Source organism: Lepidochelys olivacea (assembly GCF_965140295.1).
Source record: "Lepidochelys olivacea isolate rLepOli2 genome assembly, chromosome: 9".
In the NCBI taxonomy this organism is placed as follows: domain Eukaryota; kingdom Metazoa; phylum Chordata; order Testudines; family Cheloniidae; genus Lepidochelys; species Lepidochelys olivacea.
In genome coordinates this window covers 63,888,214-63,906,588 of record NC_140419.1, presented here as the reverse complement: position 1 = coordinate 63,906,588, position 18,375 = coordinate 63,888,214, and the positions used below count along the sequence as shown (strand labels likewise).

Below are 18,375 nucleotides of genomic sequence, written 5' to 3'. Positions count from 1 at the left end.
ATATATATATATATATATATTACTATATGTTCCATTCTATGCATCCGATGAAGCTCACGAAAGCTTATGCTCTAATAAATTTGTTAGTCTCTAAGGTGCCACAAGTACTCCTGTTCTTTTTGTTATCAATAGGAATTTCCAGCAGGTTTATAGAACTACACTCATTTTCCAAGTTTACATGCTCACTATTCTGGTTTAAATTATTTTCTGCCAAAGAATAAAGTGAACAGGATGTCCTTTCCTTGCCACATAAATTACAAACCATCTCTCCTCTCTTGTCCACCCTGGCATGTCCCATTCCCCCCACCCCTCCACTTGCTCCTTTCTCAGTCACCGTGGATAATATCACCGTTCTGCTTGTCAGTCAAGGCTGTAATCTGGGTGTCATCTTTGACTTGGACCTCTTTCTAGGCCCTCACACTTAGGCTATATTTAAATCTTGCAGATTCTAACATATGGCCTTTCCTACCCATCCACACAGCTACAACTCTCATCATCATCTTTATTATGGCAACATTCTTTTCTCTGCCCTTGACAAATGCAGCCAATTCAGAATGCTGCTGCAAAGGTCATTTTCCTAGCCTGTGGCTTTGACCATGTCACCCCTCTCTTTGCATCCCTTCACTGACCATCCCTCCTCTAGGTATAAAACAAGCAACCAGTCTTCGCTTTCAAGACCCTTTATGGTCAATCCTCACCCTGCCTATCATCTCTCATGCATTATCAAAAGGTTGGATTCTGTCTCCAATCAGCCCATGAGGCCAGCCTCCATTGCCCACTTGCCACATTTTCAAACAAGCACCTTTGTGCTTTATTCTGGGCTGCCCCTCACACTTGGGAGGTGCTCCCTATAAACATCTGTCAAGCCACTTCATTGTTCTCCTTAAAGCTCTTTGCCATGATGCCTACAAAAAACTTGGCAGCAGTTAGGCTGCTGGCATGCTGAGACCAAAGCCTGTCATGCTCACCGATTTTGCCTCAATGTTTCCTTGTACTCCCCAGTCATATCCATTCATTTTCTCTTGTCTTATACCTTGATTGCAAGCACTCTGGGAAAGGAACAGTCTTTTTGTTCTGTGTTTGTACAGCACCTAGCACAATGGGGTCCAAAACGCCCATTGACATCAATGGGGCCAGGATTTTCCCCATAATTAGGTTACTAGGTCAAGAGTCCCAGTGTAATATAACTTTAGAGCCTAGTAGGCCTAAAGCCGTGGGATCCTTTCAGAACCTAAGGAAATCCAAGATGCCCAGTTTTTTATGTAATTAAATGTAAATATCCCTTACGCTAACGAGACAATGTTCCAGGCCTTAACATGGGTCTGAATCACAAAATGGTCTCAATTATAGTCACAATTAATGTATCCAAGGAATTTACCCCTTGTCAATCACCACATAAATTATCTGTAGGACCTGACCAGCTCTATAAGTGGCTGATTATATTTGCCAGAGTAATTAGTCACAATTCTGTCTCTCAACTGATAAAATATTTGCAAGACACAATGTCAGGGCTTAAGGCCAGAGGGGATCACCAGATCAGTTCATCTGACTGCCTGTTTATCACAGGCCACCAGCACCATCCAACCACCTCTACTCAAAGCCCAACAATCAGAGCTGGACCCCAGTATTACAACCCCCAGGAGACTAACCCATTGTGTGGCACTGGCAGAGAACAAGAGACACTGAGGTGCACCAATACCCAAGGCCACTGCAAATGTTTCATTATTCGATCTGATCTACGTCCAGAAGCTTTCCAGAACACCAATGAACTAACTAAATTTGATTTCAAACTCAATATTCCCTAATACAACAATTGGTGAAGAAGCTTCATTCATATCTTAAGGATACGTTATAAAGCCTAAAGAAGACAATTACAATCTTCAATTGTGTTAAGGGCTCTTATAAAGAGGACAGTGGTCCCTGAGCCCAGACTTTTACATTACAATTCTACAGCCCCGTAGCCCGAGCCCTACAAGCTCAAGTCAGCCATAGACATACCCAAAGAAACCCCACACTGGCCCTGCAAGAGCTGATTTAAGCCAGGTGGGCCAAATCAGCTAATTTGGCAGGAAATGGGGGCGCTTTAGGCTGGAGACAGCTAATTAGAGATAAGCTCACCTGTGAGAGACAGGCAGGGCTTCCATAAAAGACAGAAAAATGGAACCCACAGGGGCTGCTGGGAAAGGCTACAATCACTCTGGGGGGAGGGGGTTACAGAGTTGAAGTTGCCTAAGGTATTCCCTGGAAAGAGGGAGTAAAGAGATTGGCACAAACCTGGGGGAGTGGGGAAGCAGCTCAGGGAAAGGCAGTAAGGTGCAGGAGATGGACCTTGCCTGGTGTGTAAAGGGTCCCTGAGCCAACCATTGTGGGAGTGGCACTGTGAAGCAGAAGAGTGCCTGGGACTGCTGGAGAGCAGGAACCTTGATGCGCTCCCCCCCCCCCCAGAAGGTGAAATCACAACAGTGACCTAGCCAGAAGGCTGTCACAAAGAGGACAGCCGCCCTTCCTGAGAGTAAAAAGAAAAGGAGTATTTGTGGCACCTTAGAGACTAACCAATTTATTTGAGCATGAGCTTTCCTGAGCTACAGCTCACTTCATCGGATGCATACTGTGGAAAGTGTAGAAGATCTTATTATATACACACAAAGCATGAAAAAATACCTCCTCCCACCCCACTCTCCTGAGAGTGAGGCTGGAGAGGAGAAACTGATGGGGTGTAACCACGGGAAGAGGCATCGGCCTGACCAGGCTAATCCCCAAAACCGCCAGGAGGCGGCGCCGCCCAGCAGTGAGCGGAGCGAGCCACCCCGGACGGAGACTGAGAATAGAACTATTTGGGACGCACCACGCTGCCCGAATTGCCCGCTTCAACCCCGTCGTGCCAGGGCCGCCCTTGGGCACCCGCGGCTGCCCGCGGCGCCGCTCCCCTCGCTGGCCGCGGCTGGAACCCTCTCTCCTCTGGCCCCGCCCCCGGGCTGGGCCGGCGGGCTTCTCCCCGCCCCCAACCCCGCCCCCTCGCTCCTCCGGCTCTGCCGCCCCACCCCCAGGGGGGCCGGAGTGGCCCGGCCTCCTGGAGCGGAGTCGCTGCCTGAAGCCTGCGCTGCTTGGCCTCTGGGGGGGCCGGGCCGGGCCAGGGGGAGCGAAACTTCCACATGAGTCAGGGGCGGGGGGGAGAGCCGGGCTGAGCGGGGAAGGGGAACTTAAAGTGACAGTGTCTCCCTGTGTCTCCCTAGCGCGCACACACCCAGACAGCGGAGTCTCTGTCACACGCAGACTGGCTCTCACGAGGCACAGTGCCCCAGCACAGACTGTCTCACACACACTCTGTCACACAGTCCCCCAACACACAGTCACACCCACACACCGGCTCTCGCTCTGGCTCTCTCACACGCACTGGGGCGCTCTCTCTCTCTCTCTCTCACACACACACACTTATTTGTATTGTTGTTTTTATTACTGCTTGGTACTTCCTGTCAAAATGCTCGTGGTGAGCCAGGAGTGGCGAGGGGCTGCAGGAGGGCCGGGGGCTCTGGCAAGATGCAGCCCCCCATGTAACAGCGCGGAGCCTGTCTTAAGCTACTGCCACAGCATCTGCTGCTGACACACACCAAGCTTCATATGTAACCGGGGGGATTCTGGGGGTCTGCAGGGGGGGGGTTGCCTCCTCAACACACTAGGGTCAGCGGTGCCGCCTGGCGACCGCCTTCAGTGGAGCATAGGGGCACCAGTTTAATAATACTGCATAGGGCCCCATAAATCCTAAAGACGGCCCTGCTTCGTGCATTACAATCTGACCCGCCAGTTGCCACTTCATTTGAAGTGACCGCCTCCCACGTATTGCCCCTTCTTTTTCACACTTTGTATTTAGCTCAGGCACACTGCTTCCTTCCCCAGAGCTGAAAAAGAGCTCTTTGTAGCCTGAAAGCTTGTACAGCAGTTGGTCCAGTAAAAGACATTACCTCACTTCCCATGTCTCTGTTATACTTTAAGAATATGTTTCCTGAACCCATCACCCAATGAAGTCCCAGGAAAGCTTGCATGATTTAAATGGGCATTGGATTAGGAATCTGGGATGGACTTCTCTCTAGGTTACATGTGCATGTTTGCCCATTCCTGCAGCTCTGGTGGCTGGTTAGGTAATTGCCGTGGCAGGTAGTCCCTGTGGAAATCCCAGGGGTACATAACCCAGGCTTAGTTTCCTATTTGAATGTGATGTATTTAGGGAACAAACTGCTTTCAGAGTGAAAGCTGTTTGGGGCAGGGACACTCGGCATTTGTTCCATTTTCTATTGTACAGTGCCATGAGCAGCTCTGTTGTAGGAGTGAGAATTGTAAGGTTTATCCAAGGTGTGTATGCTCCCTTGGAAATTGCAGGGGATATAGCCCAAGCCCTGTTTCACACTGAAAGTTATTAGCCTGATTTCACAATGGATTTCTAATACCTTTGGCATATGTGTGTTCTCTCTGCAACTTTGATCTACTCTTGTTGCTCAAGCAAATTTAGAACTTATTTAAGATGGGACTTTTGGCCTTAGGCATAGCCTTTCTCACATGCCTTGGGAGTTGTAGACAGACCAGACCTCATCATGCAAAACTGTCACTTTCCATATGACATGGGCTCTAAACAAAAGCACAATCGTGAACAGCTGCAAAAGAGGTAGTGGCAAGGTCTGTGTATCTCCGTTGGTAATGCTACCTTCAGAGAAAGCTACTCATGGGTAAGCCAGCTTTTTCTACTACTGGTCATAGATTCAAAGGCCAGAAGGGACCACTATGATCCTCTAGTCTGATCTCCTGTATAGCACAGGCCAAAGAACCTCACCCAGGGATTCCAGCATCAAGCCCATATCTTTGTGACTGTATTAGAGCATATTTTTTTAGAAAGACACCCACCCCTGATTTAAAGACCCCATAGGATGGAAACTCTGTCATGGTCCTTGTAAGTTGTTCCACTAGTTAAGTACTGTCACTGTTACAGATGTGTGCTTTATTTCTAGCCTGGATTGGTCTTCTAGCTCTTGGATCTTGTTATGTCTTTGTCTGCAAAGACAAATGAGCAATATACTATCAGAAATCTTCTCCTCATGTAGACACTTATAGACTGTGGTTGCATGACACCAAACTTTGCCAGGAAATAGATCTAGAGTATAGAACTCACAGCCACAAGAAAGATGAAATGAAAGGCCTCACCACATTTAAAATAAATCTTAAAAAACCCTCTTCTCTTGGATTTCCTCTTCCCTCAGTAAATTCTTCATACACACACAACATGCACGCTCACCCACAAACTCTATAAACTATTAATCCAGCTAGTGCTCCTACAGGCCGGGAAGGTAGAAATTGTTATTGCTGCATCTATTTTTAAATACTTGAGGGCAATGTTCAGATACTGTTTATGATGACGGGGGCCAGACAAGCGAATAGATTCAATAGATTTGGTACATCCTTCATCCACAAATGCAGCCTGTGTTCATAGATTCATATAGATTATTCCTGAAATGTAAAGCAGGGTCCCTATTGGTCTGAAAGGTAAATATAAGAGAGTGCTGGTAAGACAATTCTCCATCATTAAATTATAATTTCATAAAGGGGTCTCAAGGAGATGGAAATATTTTCTACTGGAGTCAAAGACACGATATGCATTTTCTTAAAATAGAGGGTCAAATTCCTCCGTGGAGTAACCAATCCCAGGCATCAATGGAGGAGTAAAAGATGGAGGGGTAAAGCTATAGAAATAATATGGTCTGTGCTAACAGGCTGTCCTTACACATGGGAACTTGTAGCACAAAACACAAGGTGGAAGGGGAGAGAAATCCCCATGCCCAGCACAGATAGGGGAAGAAGGGGATAATGTTATAACACAGACACACACTGAATGCCTCCATGACACTACAGTGAGAAAGCAATGTTTCTAAGCCTCAGGACTCTGTGCCACTGCTTTTCTAGTCTCATCTGGGTAGCCTAGGCACAAGACTCCGGTGCTGCTATAGAGCGGAATGAACCTTGACTTGCCCCTCAAGTTTCAATCCTAGATCAAGGAGATATGTGATAGGACAACCAAGTGCCAATGATTATGGACACAGGATGCCTTAGTATGTCCATGTGCAATGGAATGAAAGGCTGGGAGAGCTTTTGAAGGTGCTTTTCCACTCCAGATGGAACTTAAAGGCCCTCTTTAGATCCAACTTCTGCTGCAGGAACAGCCTGAAGGCAAGATACTGAGCAAACAATTACACAGCAGAAGGCTGAACTCTGGCACCACCTTAGGAAGGGACTTCAAGGGAGGACTTCAAATTCCCTTGTTCTTATAAACTGAAGGATAGGCTGGATCTGTCGCTACAGCCCAGAGATGCCAGATGGTATAGGTTGAAGATGTATATCTAAAAATCAGGGAACTCTCTAGGTCTGCTGCTAGGAAAACAAGCTTTTTAGTAAAGTACTTGCACTCAATTTAACCTTAAAGCTCAGAGCAGTGTTCATCAAAAAAAACACAGGGTTTCCTAGCTGGAGGTTTCAGATGTACCAAATTCCTCATACTCTGGACTATTAAAATCTAGGCAGAAATCCTATACAGGTTCCGGAGGATCTGAAACTGCAGAAGCAATGTCCAGAAGCTGGATTGATAAAATGCAGAAGGTACTTATGCCACTGTTTTTGCTCAAACTTCTTCTGAAAAGCCTGACTGGAGCAAAGGGAGAAGAAAGGAGGGTGGCAAATGCTGCTGCAGGGACTCAGTCATATACACCCATGCTTATGTAGTGGTCTAAGGTGGAAAGTCTCGGATTATTCCTCCAAGAGGGGAATGGAGATCCTGCCTTTCCCAAGTGGCCCCTCAGAGGTTTATGAGGCATCTGAAATCCGAACAGAGACATGAAATGAGACTTTGAATGTATAGTAGAGTTGCTCAGGATCCAGAATTTCCTTTCCATCGAAAGTTTTGACATTTAAAAAAAAAGTTCTGAATTGGAATGAAAAGCTGAATTTTTGAAAACACCTGTGAAATGAAAATTGCAATGATTCTTTAGTTGAGATCATCAAGATGAAACCATTTTGGACTTTTGTATTTTATTTAAAATATATCAATTATATTATTACATGAAATATTTTACTATAAAAGTAAAAATGAAACATTGATTTTCCCATCTGAAAGTTTCATAGACATTTATATGTTCCCACTGAACATTTCAATTTCAACAAAATTGCATTTTTTAAATGGAAAACTTCCATAAAAACAAAAATCAACCACACTAGCCTTCACCTGTCCCAACCCCTTCTTGTCTATGCTCACACAGGCCCAGCGTAGGTGCCTAAATACCTTTGAGGATCTGGGCCATAATGACTAACATGTCCTTGTCTGAAGGAGACCAGGATAAATTGATGCATTAACATGCACCAACATTTTGACGTTGAAGGTCACAATGCAACATTGTGTTTCGAAGGAATTAAAGCAACCATGGGTGGAGCGTGCACCAAGACTCAAGTTCTCCATGCATCAACATTTGAGTCAATGCAATACAGATGGGATGACTTCAGTGCTAAGTGTTATCAGCAGAAGGGTATCTTGATTGTTTTTGAGACATCCTGACAAACTACAGCTGCATATTTTTAAAAAGAAACAGTGCACTGGGGGGGACACATCCAATCAATGAAACAAAACTTTAACTCTAATAAACTTTTCTAATTAAAGAACAAAGGGAATATTAACTGGACTTAAACTAGGATAAATATTAAGTGATTATAGATCAATAGAAAAACAGACCATGTAGCTGCTTCTGGGAAAAATAATAGAATGAGGATTTATAGACCATGAAAGCATGTTCAACACCAGATAGATGGATGAAATCTAAATACCCAGCCCAAATCCTAATGAAATCAATGGGAGTCTTTTTCTTGACTTCTGTGGATACTGAATCATATTCCTAATGACCAAGCTATAAATCACTCTTCTGCTGCTTTGAGATCCACTGATAGCATTTACTTTAGCAATAGCACATTCAGTAGCTTATCTCACATCCACTGCATATTCTAAAGCTCTTAGGTGTGGGAGAAACATAGGAGCTGCTATCATGTAAAATGCACTGCAATATACCTGGGCTTTTTTATTTGTCTCCTCTTTAATACGTAGCACAAAAAATAATTAGGGACAAAATATCTACCCAGATTATTTAAAGTTACCTTTAAAGCTGGGGATATAAAATCCCTCCTGTTCTTCAGGAAGAGAATGCGCTTCTTACAGGAAGTTAGTGTTATTCATCAGGCAGGGCAGGAAAAATGTTGTAAAAATGTTGAATGTGGAAAGTGGAAGGACTGTGCAGAGATAGCCCTCATGAATATAAGTCTGAAGCAGACAGAGTAACAGAAGCTGATCCTGTGTTATCTCAAAGTCCCTCTCTCTCCTTCAGAGACCTTCCACGAAATTCTAAAATCACCCAGAGCTATTTTCTCAAGGTATCACAAGGCTCAACTCCAAGCCCATGATTTTGGAACTCCCTCCCAAAGATGATTATGTTAAGACCTGTGATACCTCTTCCTCTCAGCATTTCCCAAGGAACCAGAATGGTGGGGAATAAGGTGGTAAACTCAAAAGTAACAAACCGAGGTTAAACTAACAGCAGGACCAAGAGCAGACCTTGGCATGGCCAGATTAAAGCATAGACACTATATGCCCTTGCATCAGGGCCCAGATTCTGGAGTCACATGATTACAGAATCTGAGCTTCCATTTAAAAAAAAGATGAGCCAACTGTAACCAATGCAGTGAAATCTGCCTGAGTCTGTAGACAGTTTGAAACAACAGCTCTGGTCTGTGCATGGGTGAACTGCCCCCAGCATAACCAATGCACTGATGTCTGCCTAAGTCTGCAGAGAGCTTGAGACAATAGCTCTGAGGGGGAGAACTGCCCCATGCTCTGGGGCGCCCTATCAACACCAGCCCAGCAGAAGACTTGTGTGTGTGGCAGTGAAAAAAGCTAATGCGGTCTTGGGATGCATCAGGAGAGGTATTTCTAGTAGGGATAAGGAGGTTTTAGTACCGTTATACAAGGCACTGGTGAAACCTCACCTGTAATACTGTGTGCAGTTCTGGTCTCCCATGTTTAAGAAGGATGAATTCAAACTGGAACAGGTACAGAGAAGGGCTACTAGGATGATCCAAGGAATGGAAAACTTGTCTTATGAAAGGAGACTCAGGGAGCTTGGCTTGTTTAGCCTAACTAAAAGAAGGTTGAGGGGAGATATGATTGCTCTCTATAAATATATCAGAGGGATAAATACCGGAGAGGGAGAGGAATTATTTAAGCTCAGTACCAATGTGGACACAAGAACAATGGATATAAACTGGCCACTAGGAAATTTAGACTAGAAATTAGACAAAGGTTTTTAACCATCAGAGGAGTGAAATTTTGGAATAGCCTTCCAAGGGAAGCAGTGGGGGCAAAAGATCTATCTGGCTTTAAGATTAAACTTGATAAGTTAATGGAGGAGATGGTATGATGGGATAACATGGTTTTGGTAATTAAATATTCATGGTAAATAGGCCCAATGGCCTGTGATGGGCTATTAGATGGGGTGAGATCCGAGTTACCCAGGAAAAAATTTTCTGTAGTATCTGGCTGATGAATCTTGCCCATATGCTCAGGGTTTAGCTGATCGCCATATTTGGGGCCGGGAAGGAATTTTCCTCCAGGGCAGATTGGAAGAGACCCTGGAGGTTTTTCGCCTTCCTCTGTAGCATGGGGCACGGGTCACTTGCTGGAGGATTCTCTGCTCCTTGAAGTCTTTAAACTACGATTTGAGGACTTCAATAGCACAGAGGTAGGTGTGAGGGGTTTTTTTTTGTAGGAGTGGTGGGTGAAATTCTGTGGCCTGCGTTGTGCAGGAGGTCAGACTAGATGATCATAATGGTCCCTTCTGACCTAAATATCTATGAATCTATGAATCTAAGAAGAGGTCAGTGGGCCCAGTCACCAACCCAAACAGATATACCCTAGCTGGTGGGGTAAGTAATAGCTACCTCATGCCTCTCTAAGGGAAGGTTAGGAGACCCCTGGTGCCGCTCCTGAGGTGGAGAAGGGATTCCATGCCACTACCTCAGCCTCTGTGGAAGAAGAGGTCCCCGTTCCACTGCAACTCCAACTTGGATGGGTTAATAGCATGGTTGGGGGCGGGGGGGGGGTCACTCATGAGGACTGAGCCACAGGGGCAGTCGGTTATCCATCCTACATAGGTATAATCAGGGCCCATAATGTGAGCCTGATGCACACAATTGGATTAAAGCAATCCGAGGCTCGAGGCACATGGCTCCCTGTGGCTCAGTCCTTGCACAGTGCTTAGATCCTATGGTGACAAATGCTGTACAAAGCCGGATAGACAGACGGGATGGTTGGTCAATGAGAGTTCCATTAACCAGGTGTTGGGGAGGAGGGCTTGACTGACTGTCCTTAGGAACATGGTGGGAGGCTCCAAAAAGATAATAATTTAAATTGTCTTGTGAGCAATGACATGACCACAAGGGAGAAAAATAATCAACACCAACCTATCTGCTGAACATGATACAAAGTGCTTTATAATATAAATCAGGAAAACTGCTAATTTAGAGTTTTAACCCATTTTTTAAACAACTGTAAACTGCATAGTTTTCTCTCTTGGGGTACAACTTTTTCCTACTATGATTCCCGAAAGGCAATTTAAATGAAATAATAACCAGGTCGCACCCGGAAGCCCTTTGGACTGTGCACCAGCCATACGCTGCAGCTTCTGCTCCGAGTCTCCCTGGATACCCTCCTGTTGCACTGTAATACCACCTCAGAACACCCACTGAGTTGTTAGCGCGTTGTGCGTGCACTGTAGCATGGTGGATTTGGGATGGATGGGGGCCCTTGGAAGGCAGGACAGCTTCTGGATGTGGTGGAGGAAAGGGCCTTAAGAGATCCCATAGCTTTTTGTTTTGTGGGGAGGGCTGGGGAAGGAGAGACCTGGGAAGATGCCACAGCTTTTGGTTACAAAGGGGTGGAGGTGGGGCTGATTTTACTATTCAGTGAGGTACCTCAATGAGGTTATTTTCAGTAGGGTCTCATTTCTGTAGTCTCTCACAGTTGTCCCCACTCTCTGCTTTTGGCCCTGACACACAAATCCCTTCAACTTCCCCCCCCCGCCCCTTATCCCTCTCATTACTCTCACCCTAACCCATGATTGGGGACAGTGGGGGTAATGGATTCTCTTTTTTCTCCCGCCTCACCTGCACTAACGTGGCACAAAGGAAAAGGCCTGGAAATTGGGCCAGAAGACATGCTAGTCGGATCATCCTCAGCTGGTGTAAATCAACATCCTTCTATTGACTTTGATGTGGCTACATTGATTTACACCGAGGTTCTGGCCCCATAAACCCAGACTGTCTGAATCTTTGGAAGTTTGAAATCTGGATCTGAGGTTTATGGTTTGGGCCTATCTTTAGGTCTTACTGGACAATAGCAGATCTCATAGCTACTGTTCTCCTGGAGGATTGTCCTGCAAACTGGAGTCCCCACATGAATTGGGAGCAGGCCTCAAGCTGTGTGTTCTGTGGGACACAAAAGCTACCTCAGGGAGAGGGCCAAGAAGAGACCCCCAAAAATCCCAGAGCTCCAGGAAGGGGAAGGAAAGGTCTCTGTAGATCCCAAAGCTCTCAGTTGTTGATGTTCGTGAAGCTCCATGACTTGATGGAAGAGAAGAGGCATTTCTCTGTTGTGGAGGTTGGAAGAGGCCTCAAGATTGTGAGGAAGAAAAAGCCTAGGAATATCCCACACCTCCGTGTTGTTGTAGGGAGGGACAGTGACTTAGAAAGTTCCCACAGCTGCAGTCCATGAGCGGAGGGTAACACGGACCATAAAAACGCTGTCAGCATCAGGTTTTTTCCTGCATGGTTGGCCATTATGGCAGATGTCTCCATTCCCTTGGGGTACACTCCGTTTCTCCTTTGACTTAATAACCAAGCTGCACTCTGTATCCCCAGGGGAGACATTTTATCTGCTGAAGTTTTGTCTTTATTTTAAATAATTCTGGTCCCATAAAGTAATCTGTTCATGCACCTATACCTTTGAAAAGCAGTTTGAGCTTGGAGCAGAGCTCAGGCCTGTGCCGGATTTGCCCCACAGCATCAGCCAGCTCCCTCTCTGCACTGACAGGGGATGGGATTGGTGCAGAGGGGGCAAGGCAGGGGATGCTGGGAGGGGGCGGTGGTAGAGGCTAAACTTTACATCAGTCATTACACACCTCTCATTGCTGATATAAGCAGCAAAAGGATCTATTGCAGTCCCACCATATTCTCCTCAATGGCGATTGCCTTGAGGAATAAGAAGATTTGCCAAGGGGATGGGGGGCTGTTCCCTGGGGGAGCAGGGAAAGGCGCAGCCATGGTGCTACATGGTATAAAGTCCAAGTTCTGCTCTCTGTGCCGAGGGAAGTCGTTGTAGGAACCGCTCACCCAGCACACACTGTAGGGTTTTCATGTCTCCATTTCTTTAAGGGTCACCAAAAATAATAATCACAGCAGGGTGAAGTCCCCCAACCTCTGTTTTCTCCTCAGTGCGGAGCCCGCTGGGTGAGAAAACTCAGTGCTCCCAGAGCTTGGGCAGCCAGGAGAGCTGAGGTGACCTCCAAAGCTTTTGTGAAGGCCAGTGTGTCCGATTTGCTAATCCTGACTCGCCAGGGCTGTTTGGACCTGCCTTCAGCAGGAAGGCAGACATGAAGGTGCTCAGAGCTTATCCAATGCTGCTTCCAAATCAGCCAGCAGGGACTGCTAGGCCCTTTCACTCTCTCTCTCTCTGCACAGGAACAGGAGCTTGGGAAGCACTTTGCCACATTACAACATTACTCCTCTCTAAGCCAGCACCCGAGCGTTCCCCCATGTCTTTGCATGTCACACTAAAACCACAGTTCAAACTCTGGTCTCCCCTGTGAGAGAACACTAGGCTGCTCTCAGCCAAGGTCTGGCATCCTGGCAGAGTCTGTCTCCCATGGCAACACTGCTTAATCGTCTCCCGCCATGCTGCCATTCTCACGGCCTGGCTTAGGAATGCTAGGCCCTTCTGATCAGCCTCAGTTCCATTTTGCTAGAGCAATGTTTCTCTGAGATCCTGGCAAGAGAAACTGCTCTGGCATGGGAGCTGTTGGAGTGGGCCAGTGCAGATGGTAAAAACAGAAGGGATAAGAAAATAAATATAAAAATGGTAGCATGAAGGGAAAAGTTGCCACATCAACATTCTGCTGCTTACATAATCTCTTCCTAAAGCCTGACAAACATTGCTCAGCACCTGGCAGGACATGGGAAAGGCTCCACAGAACGTGGAAGATGGGCAGCCGCGGCTCTCAGAGCAGCATTCAGCAGAGAGCATGTGGCTTGCACCCTCATATGCTGTGCTCAGCGCTTGCTGTCCTGGCTAAGTGTTTTCAGATGGATCTCTAAACGTTTGCCGCGAGGTTGTAAATATTTCACAGGATGTTAAAAGCAGATTGTGCCATCTCTGCCCGCCTCCCACTCTCTCTCATTTTTCTTGTCTCACACTCTCCAGCCCTTCTTTTATCCTCCCCTTTTCACTTTCTTCTCTACATTGTTCTTACTTTTAAATTGATCTTTCCATTATTACTTGTTCAGCATCTACACTGTGCTCAGTGCTGTATGAGACCCAAAAAAAGACACAGGCCCCAAAAGGATTACAATATGAGTGCCTCCGGATCAGAAAAGCCATTTAGAATCACTCAACCCTTCCTTCCCACCCACAGATTCCTTCCTCCTCCCCCTCTCCATAGATTCCAAGGTCAGAAGGGGTCACTGTGGTCATCTAGTGGGACTGCCTGTATAATGCAAGCCAGAGAACTGCCCCAAAATAATTCCCAGAGCAGATCTTTTAAAAAAACATCCAAGCTTGATTTAAAAATTATCAGTGATGGAAAAATCACCATGACCCTTGGTGAGTTGTTACAAGGTTAATTACTCACTGTCAAAAATGTACACCTTATTTCCAGTCTGAATTTGTCTAGCTTCAACTTCTAGCTAGTGGATCGTGTTAGACCTTTCTCTGAGCATTATTAAAAATTTGTTCCCCTTGTAGATATTTGTACTGTGATTAACTCACCCCTTAACCTTCTTTGTGTTAAATTTAACAGATTGAGCTCTCTAAGTCTATCACTATAAGGCAGATTTTCTAATCCTTTAATCATTTCATGACTCTTTTCTGACCCCTCTCCAATTTCTCAACTTCCTTCTTGATTGTGGGCACCAGAACTGTACACATTATTGCAACTGTGGTTGCACCATGCCAAATATAGAGGTCAAATCTCTCTACTCCTATTCAAGATTCCCGTTGATGCATCGCAGGGTTGCATTTGCTCTTTTGGCCACAGCGACACACAGAGCTCATGTTCAGCTGATTATGAACTGCGATCCCCAGATCTTTTTCAGAATCACTGCTTCCCAGGATTGAGTCCCTAGGAATGTCCTTGCTGTTCTGAAATTGAGCTGTATCAAGTCACCAGTAGGGTCAGCAGCTAAGTCCATTTGGAGCTCTGCTTCCCACCCAAGTTGGCCATTCAAGCTGTACTATGCTTACCCTCTCCTGTCTCTTCTGGGAGCACAAATGGCACTGATGGAGTGACCCCAAGCTTGCGTCCATCCTAGTGAATTTGCTTGTATTGTAATTCATGTTCTTTTCATGGAAATTTATGCAATGGCAAAGACATCAAGTCGAAATGCCACAGAAGGGTTAAAAGTTCCCCAAGTCCTGCTTCTTCAGCAGCTGGAGTAGCAGCTGGAGAGTTAATTGCCCTAACATCCCAGAGGTTTTGCAGCAGATAGCCTCTCTTAGGGTATTGGCTTTCCAGGGAGTAATGGGTTCACGTCAGAGCTTTATTTATTATTTCTAAAGATCCATGGGTCCACTCAGCACTCACAGCACGGACATGAACCAGGGAAAGCTCAGGCAGGCCCTCTGTGATCTTCCCTATGCAGCTTTGCCAATGCAACCATGTTTATTTCAGTCCTGGGCTAGCCCACAGCTTTGCAAATGCCCCTCAGTCACAAGCCAGAGGACCCCTGGCTATTCCAGACATGGCCTGAAATAGTGATTGCAGTGATATTGGAACAATTTGTATAGTGGGGTGCTGAGAGCCATTGAACTAAACTGTAAACCTTGTATATGATGGAAACCACTTCAAGCCAGCGGGTGCGGCAGCACCTTGAGCACCCCTAGTTCCAGCCCCCTGGAGTGATTGCCACTTGTACTAAGCTTTTGTGGCAAACCCCAGTTTAGAGTGAGATACCAATAAACTCATTCACATGTGGCTCAAGCCAGAAGTTGAACTCAGGTCTACAGCAGCAGAAGGTGAATGAACAATCCTGCTAGGTCTGCGCCCAGCTATATCTTTGTGCCTGGAGTACGGTAACAAGATTTCACCCTTTATTAAGGAGTCTGTATTACTTAGAACGTGGCTTTTCAATGGCAGAAATCTGGAGACTTTGTCCCTGGCCCATCCGTCATTATTTCATTATCACTAGAAACATACAATTAATACTTTGTGCTTTTTAGTACCTTCCTTTGGGGGATCTCAAAGCCTCTGTGGGACAGGCAGCATTACCTCTGTTTGTAAAATGGGGAAACTGAGGCAGAGAGATTGTGATTTGCCCAAGATCATACGGATTCAGTGGCAGGGCTAGAAACTGAACCCACATATCCTGACTCCCAGTCACTTGCTAACCATTAGGCCATGCCCTCTCCTAGTTATCCTTGACCTGTGCAGCCTTGCTGCATATGGTAACTAGGGACACAATAGGCTCAGCACTGTGTTGTGTGTGACGATAAACCACACATCTCAGTCCAAACTGTGCAGAGATAATGAAAACCTCCTCCAGAATGAGGTATGAGGGAGGGAGAAAGGCAACCAGATGAGGGAGGGGATCCCTAAGTATGTCAGGAGGGTTGGTGTGTGCTTTGTAAATGGCGTGGTCCACACAGACGGCAGACTGATATCCCTGAGGTAAGCCAATGTGCTTTCCAAAGCAGCGTGCTAGCTACCAGCAGTGCAGTGACTGACTTAAAGAGAAGCAGAACCCCCACACAATCTTGGTCATTAGACCCGATTTGTACCGAATGCTACCCCAAGACACCCAGGTTACCCTCTACCCTCCACACAGTGGGATCATTAGTGTCCACCTCTCCAGCCACAAGAGGCTGGCAGACAGGACTCCTGTGTATCACCTCCTCCAAACAGCCACTGGCAGCAGCCCCCAGAGACCCACACTGCAGTGTAAGCAATGAGCCTGAACCCACAGCCTAGCTCAGAGGTGAGAGGGCAGGTTATCAAGACACACACACTGGGAAACTCAGCCCTAGCTAAGAACCTTGCCAGCCCTTTCCCTCTGGTGCAGCTATTAACGAATCCTGCGTGAGGGAAAAGCAGAGGTGAGGGTAGCTTTGTGTAGGGCGTGCCAGTCCTGGCACAGGCAAAGGCAATTCATTATGTTAACTGTTTTGCGGAAGGACCTAAGCAATATTCCAGAGACGTTCCTAGGAAGGTTTTAACTTCTCCAGAAGGGGCTCATGGGAGTCCTCTTGTTAATAGTTTGCCCTGGGGATTGGTTTGCTATTGAGCTCAGAACAAGCCACAGATGTCCCCTAAGTCCCCTTTCAGACGCAGTTCATTGGAATCGATCCACCCATCAGAGAGGTTTGAGGAAGCAAAGCTATCAGTGGGATTGCGGTTAATTCTGCGGAAGAGAGATGAGCAGTAAAAGCGATAAAACTGATGGATGGTCTATGCAGATATTTTAACCCTTTCCCTCCTGGGCAAAAGAGCCATGCAGCAAGGCAAGTTTTTTAAGGCAGAAGAGCTTGCTGGCATGCACCTGGATTTTTGCTCATCTCTGCCTGAGTTGTCTTTGGAGAGGTGTAGGCATGCAATAGCAGTGGTGGGGGGAGAGGGGACGAGGGAGTGACAATTTAGGACTCTGTTAGAAAAGTCTTAAATGAAGAGCAGGGCAGACAGAAGCAAAGAAGGGGGGAGATTGAATGCTGGGTGTTACAGATTAGAAAGCCTCTCCCAGCAGGGAATGGAGCAAGAGCCTCCCACCGGGGAAGATCATAGCTGCTCTAATCCCAGGCTTTCCCAGCAGAAGTTTCCATAGGAGCAATAGAGTATGGGGAACTAAGGGACTTCAGTCTCCACCTCCCCAGCAGGAGGTGCTGTTGGGAGTAGTAAAATACAGTACTGCGGCTTGCAGGGGAGCCCACAATTACTTCAGTCCTAGACTCTCTCAGAAGTCACTGTAAGAAGCTGCCGAAGCACTAGCTGTGGGGGAGATCGCTGCCATTCCAACTCCAGCAGAAGCAGCTGGAAAACGTAGTGCAAGACCGGCTCAGTCACAGCTCTCTAGCGCCAGCTTCTCCACACTGTACTGAATGGGATGGGGGCAGTGGCTGTGGGGTGGGGGAACTCTCAGCTGTTCCCTACAGACACAGTGTAATTCAACCTAAATCCATTGCTCTAGTTTCACAAACAGTGACCAGCAATATTCTGGCAATGGCAACCCACACTTGAGAGGAGCCACCTCCCTTGCATCAGTTCCTCTGAAAAAATTTGGATGCAAAGCCTACATGAAGCAAAGGGGAGGAAAGGTAATGAAATCCCCCTGCTCCCACCAAAACACCTATCATGTGTCCATGCCTCACTGAATAACCCCATCATCTTACTAGTGTAACTCTTGTTCACCTACCCACCATCCCATCTGTGGTCCTTCCTCATCATGGTCATGCCATAGTCATACTGTCAGCTCTTGGGGGAAGGAACCCTGTCTTATAAGGCATTAAACAGAGTTTTGGGTGCTTGAAAAACAACAATAACAATCATTCCTGATGATGGTGATGTTCAGATCATCCTTGAGTCCCAGTGAGAGAGGCCTAGCTGAGTAAGACCCAGTGCAAGAAGAATCTCCAATTAAGTAATTTCTAAATGGGACATAGATACAGAAGAAATTATTTTGATACTGAAAGCATTTCTCTGACAAAACCCTCTGAATTCAATTGGAAAGAAGGACATCAGCCTGACGTGCAGGTCCCTGGGGCTCACTGGGGTTCTGCTCTATGAAAGCAGATCACAATAATGCCTGGGACAGGTTTGGCTTGGGTTTGTTTCTAGGGTTTAATTTGGCAGAGCCTTGAGGTAGGAGCCCAGGACTGAATGAACTTGAAAACCAAATTCCATTCTCTCCACAGGAGAAGGAGGTCTTCTCTAGGAGGAGGTTGGGGTCCATTAGTGTAGGAAGAGAAGCCCACATTGGTCGATCTACAGGTCTATTGATGCAGCTATCATAGAAGCTCAGGACATAGAACCAGGGAAAGAACAACGA

General features: G+C 46.4%; 1 protein-coding gene across 2 annotated transcripts in view; it reads right to left on the bottom strand.

Annotated features, from left to right (window-relative positions):
* Window positions 1–18,375, bottom strand: part of GABRA3 (gamma-aminobutyric acid type A receptor subunit alpha3) — a 131,415-nt gene that overhangs the window by 90,163 nt on the left and 22,877 nt on the right. The gene's annotated exons all lie outside the window — the stretch shown is intronic.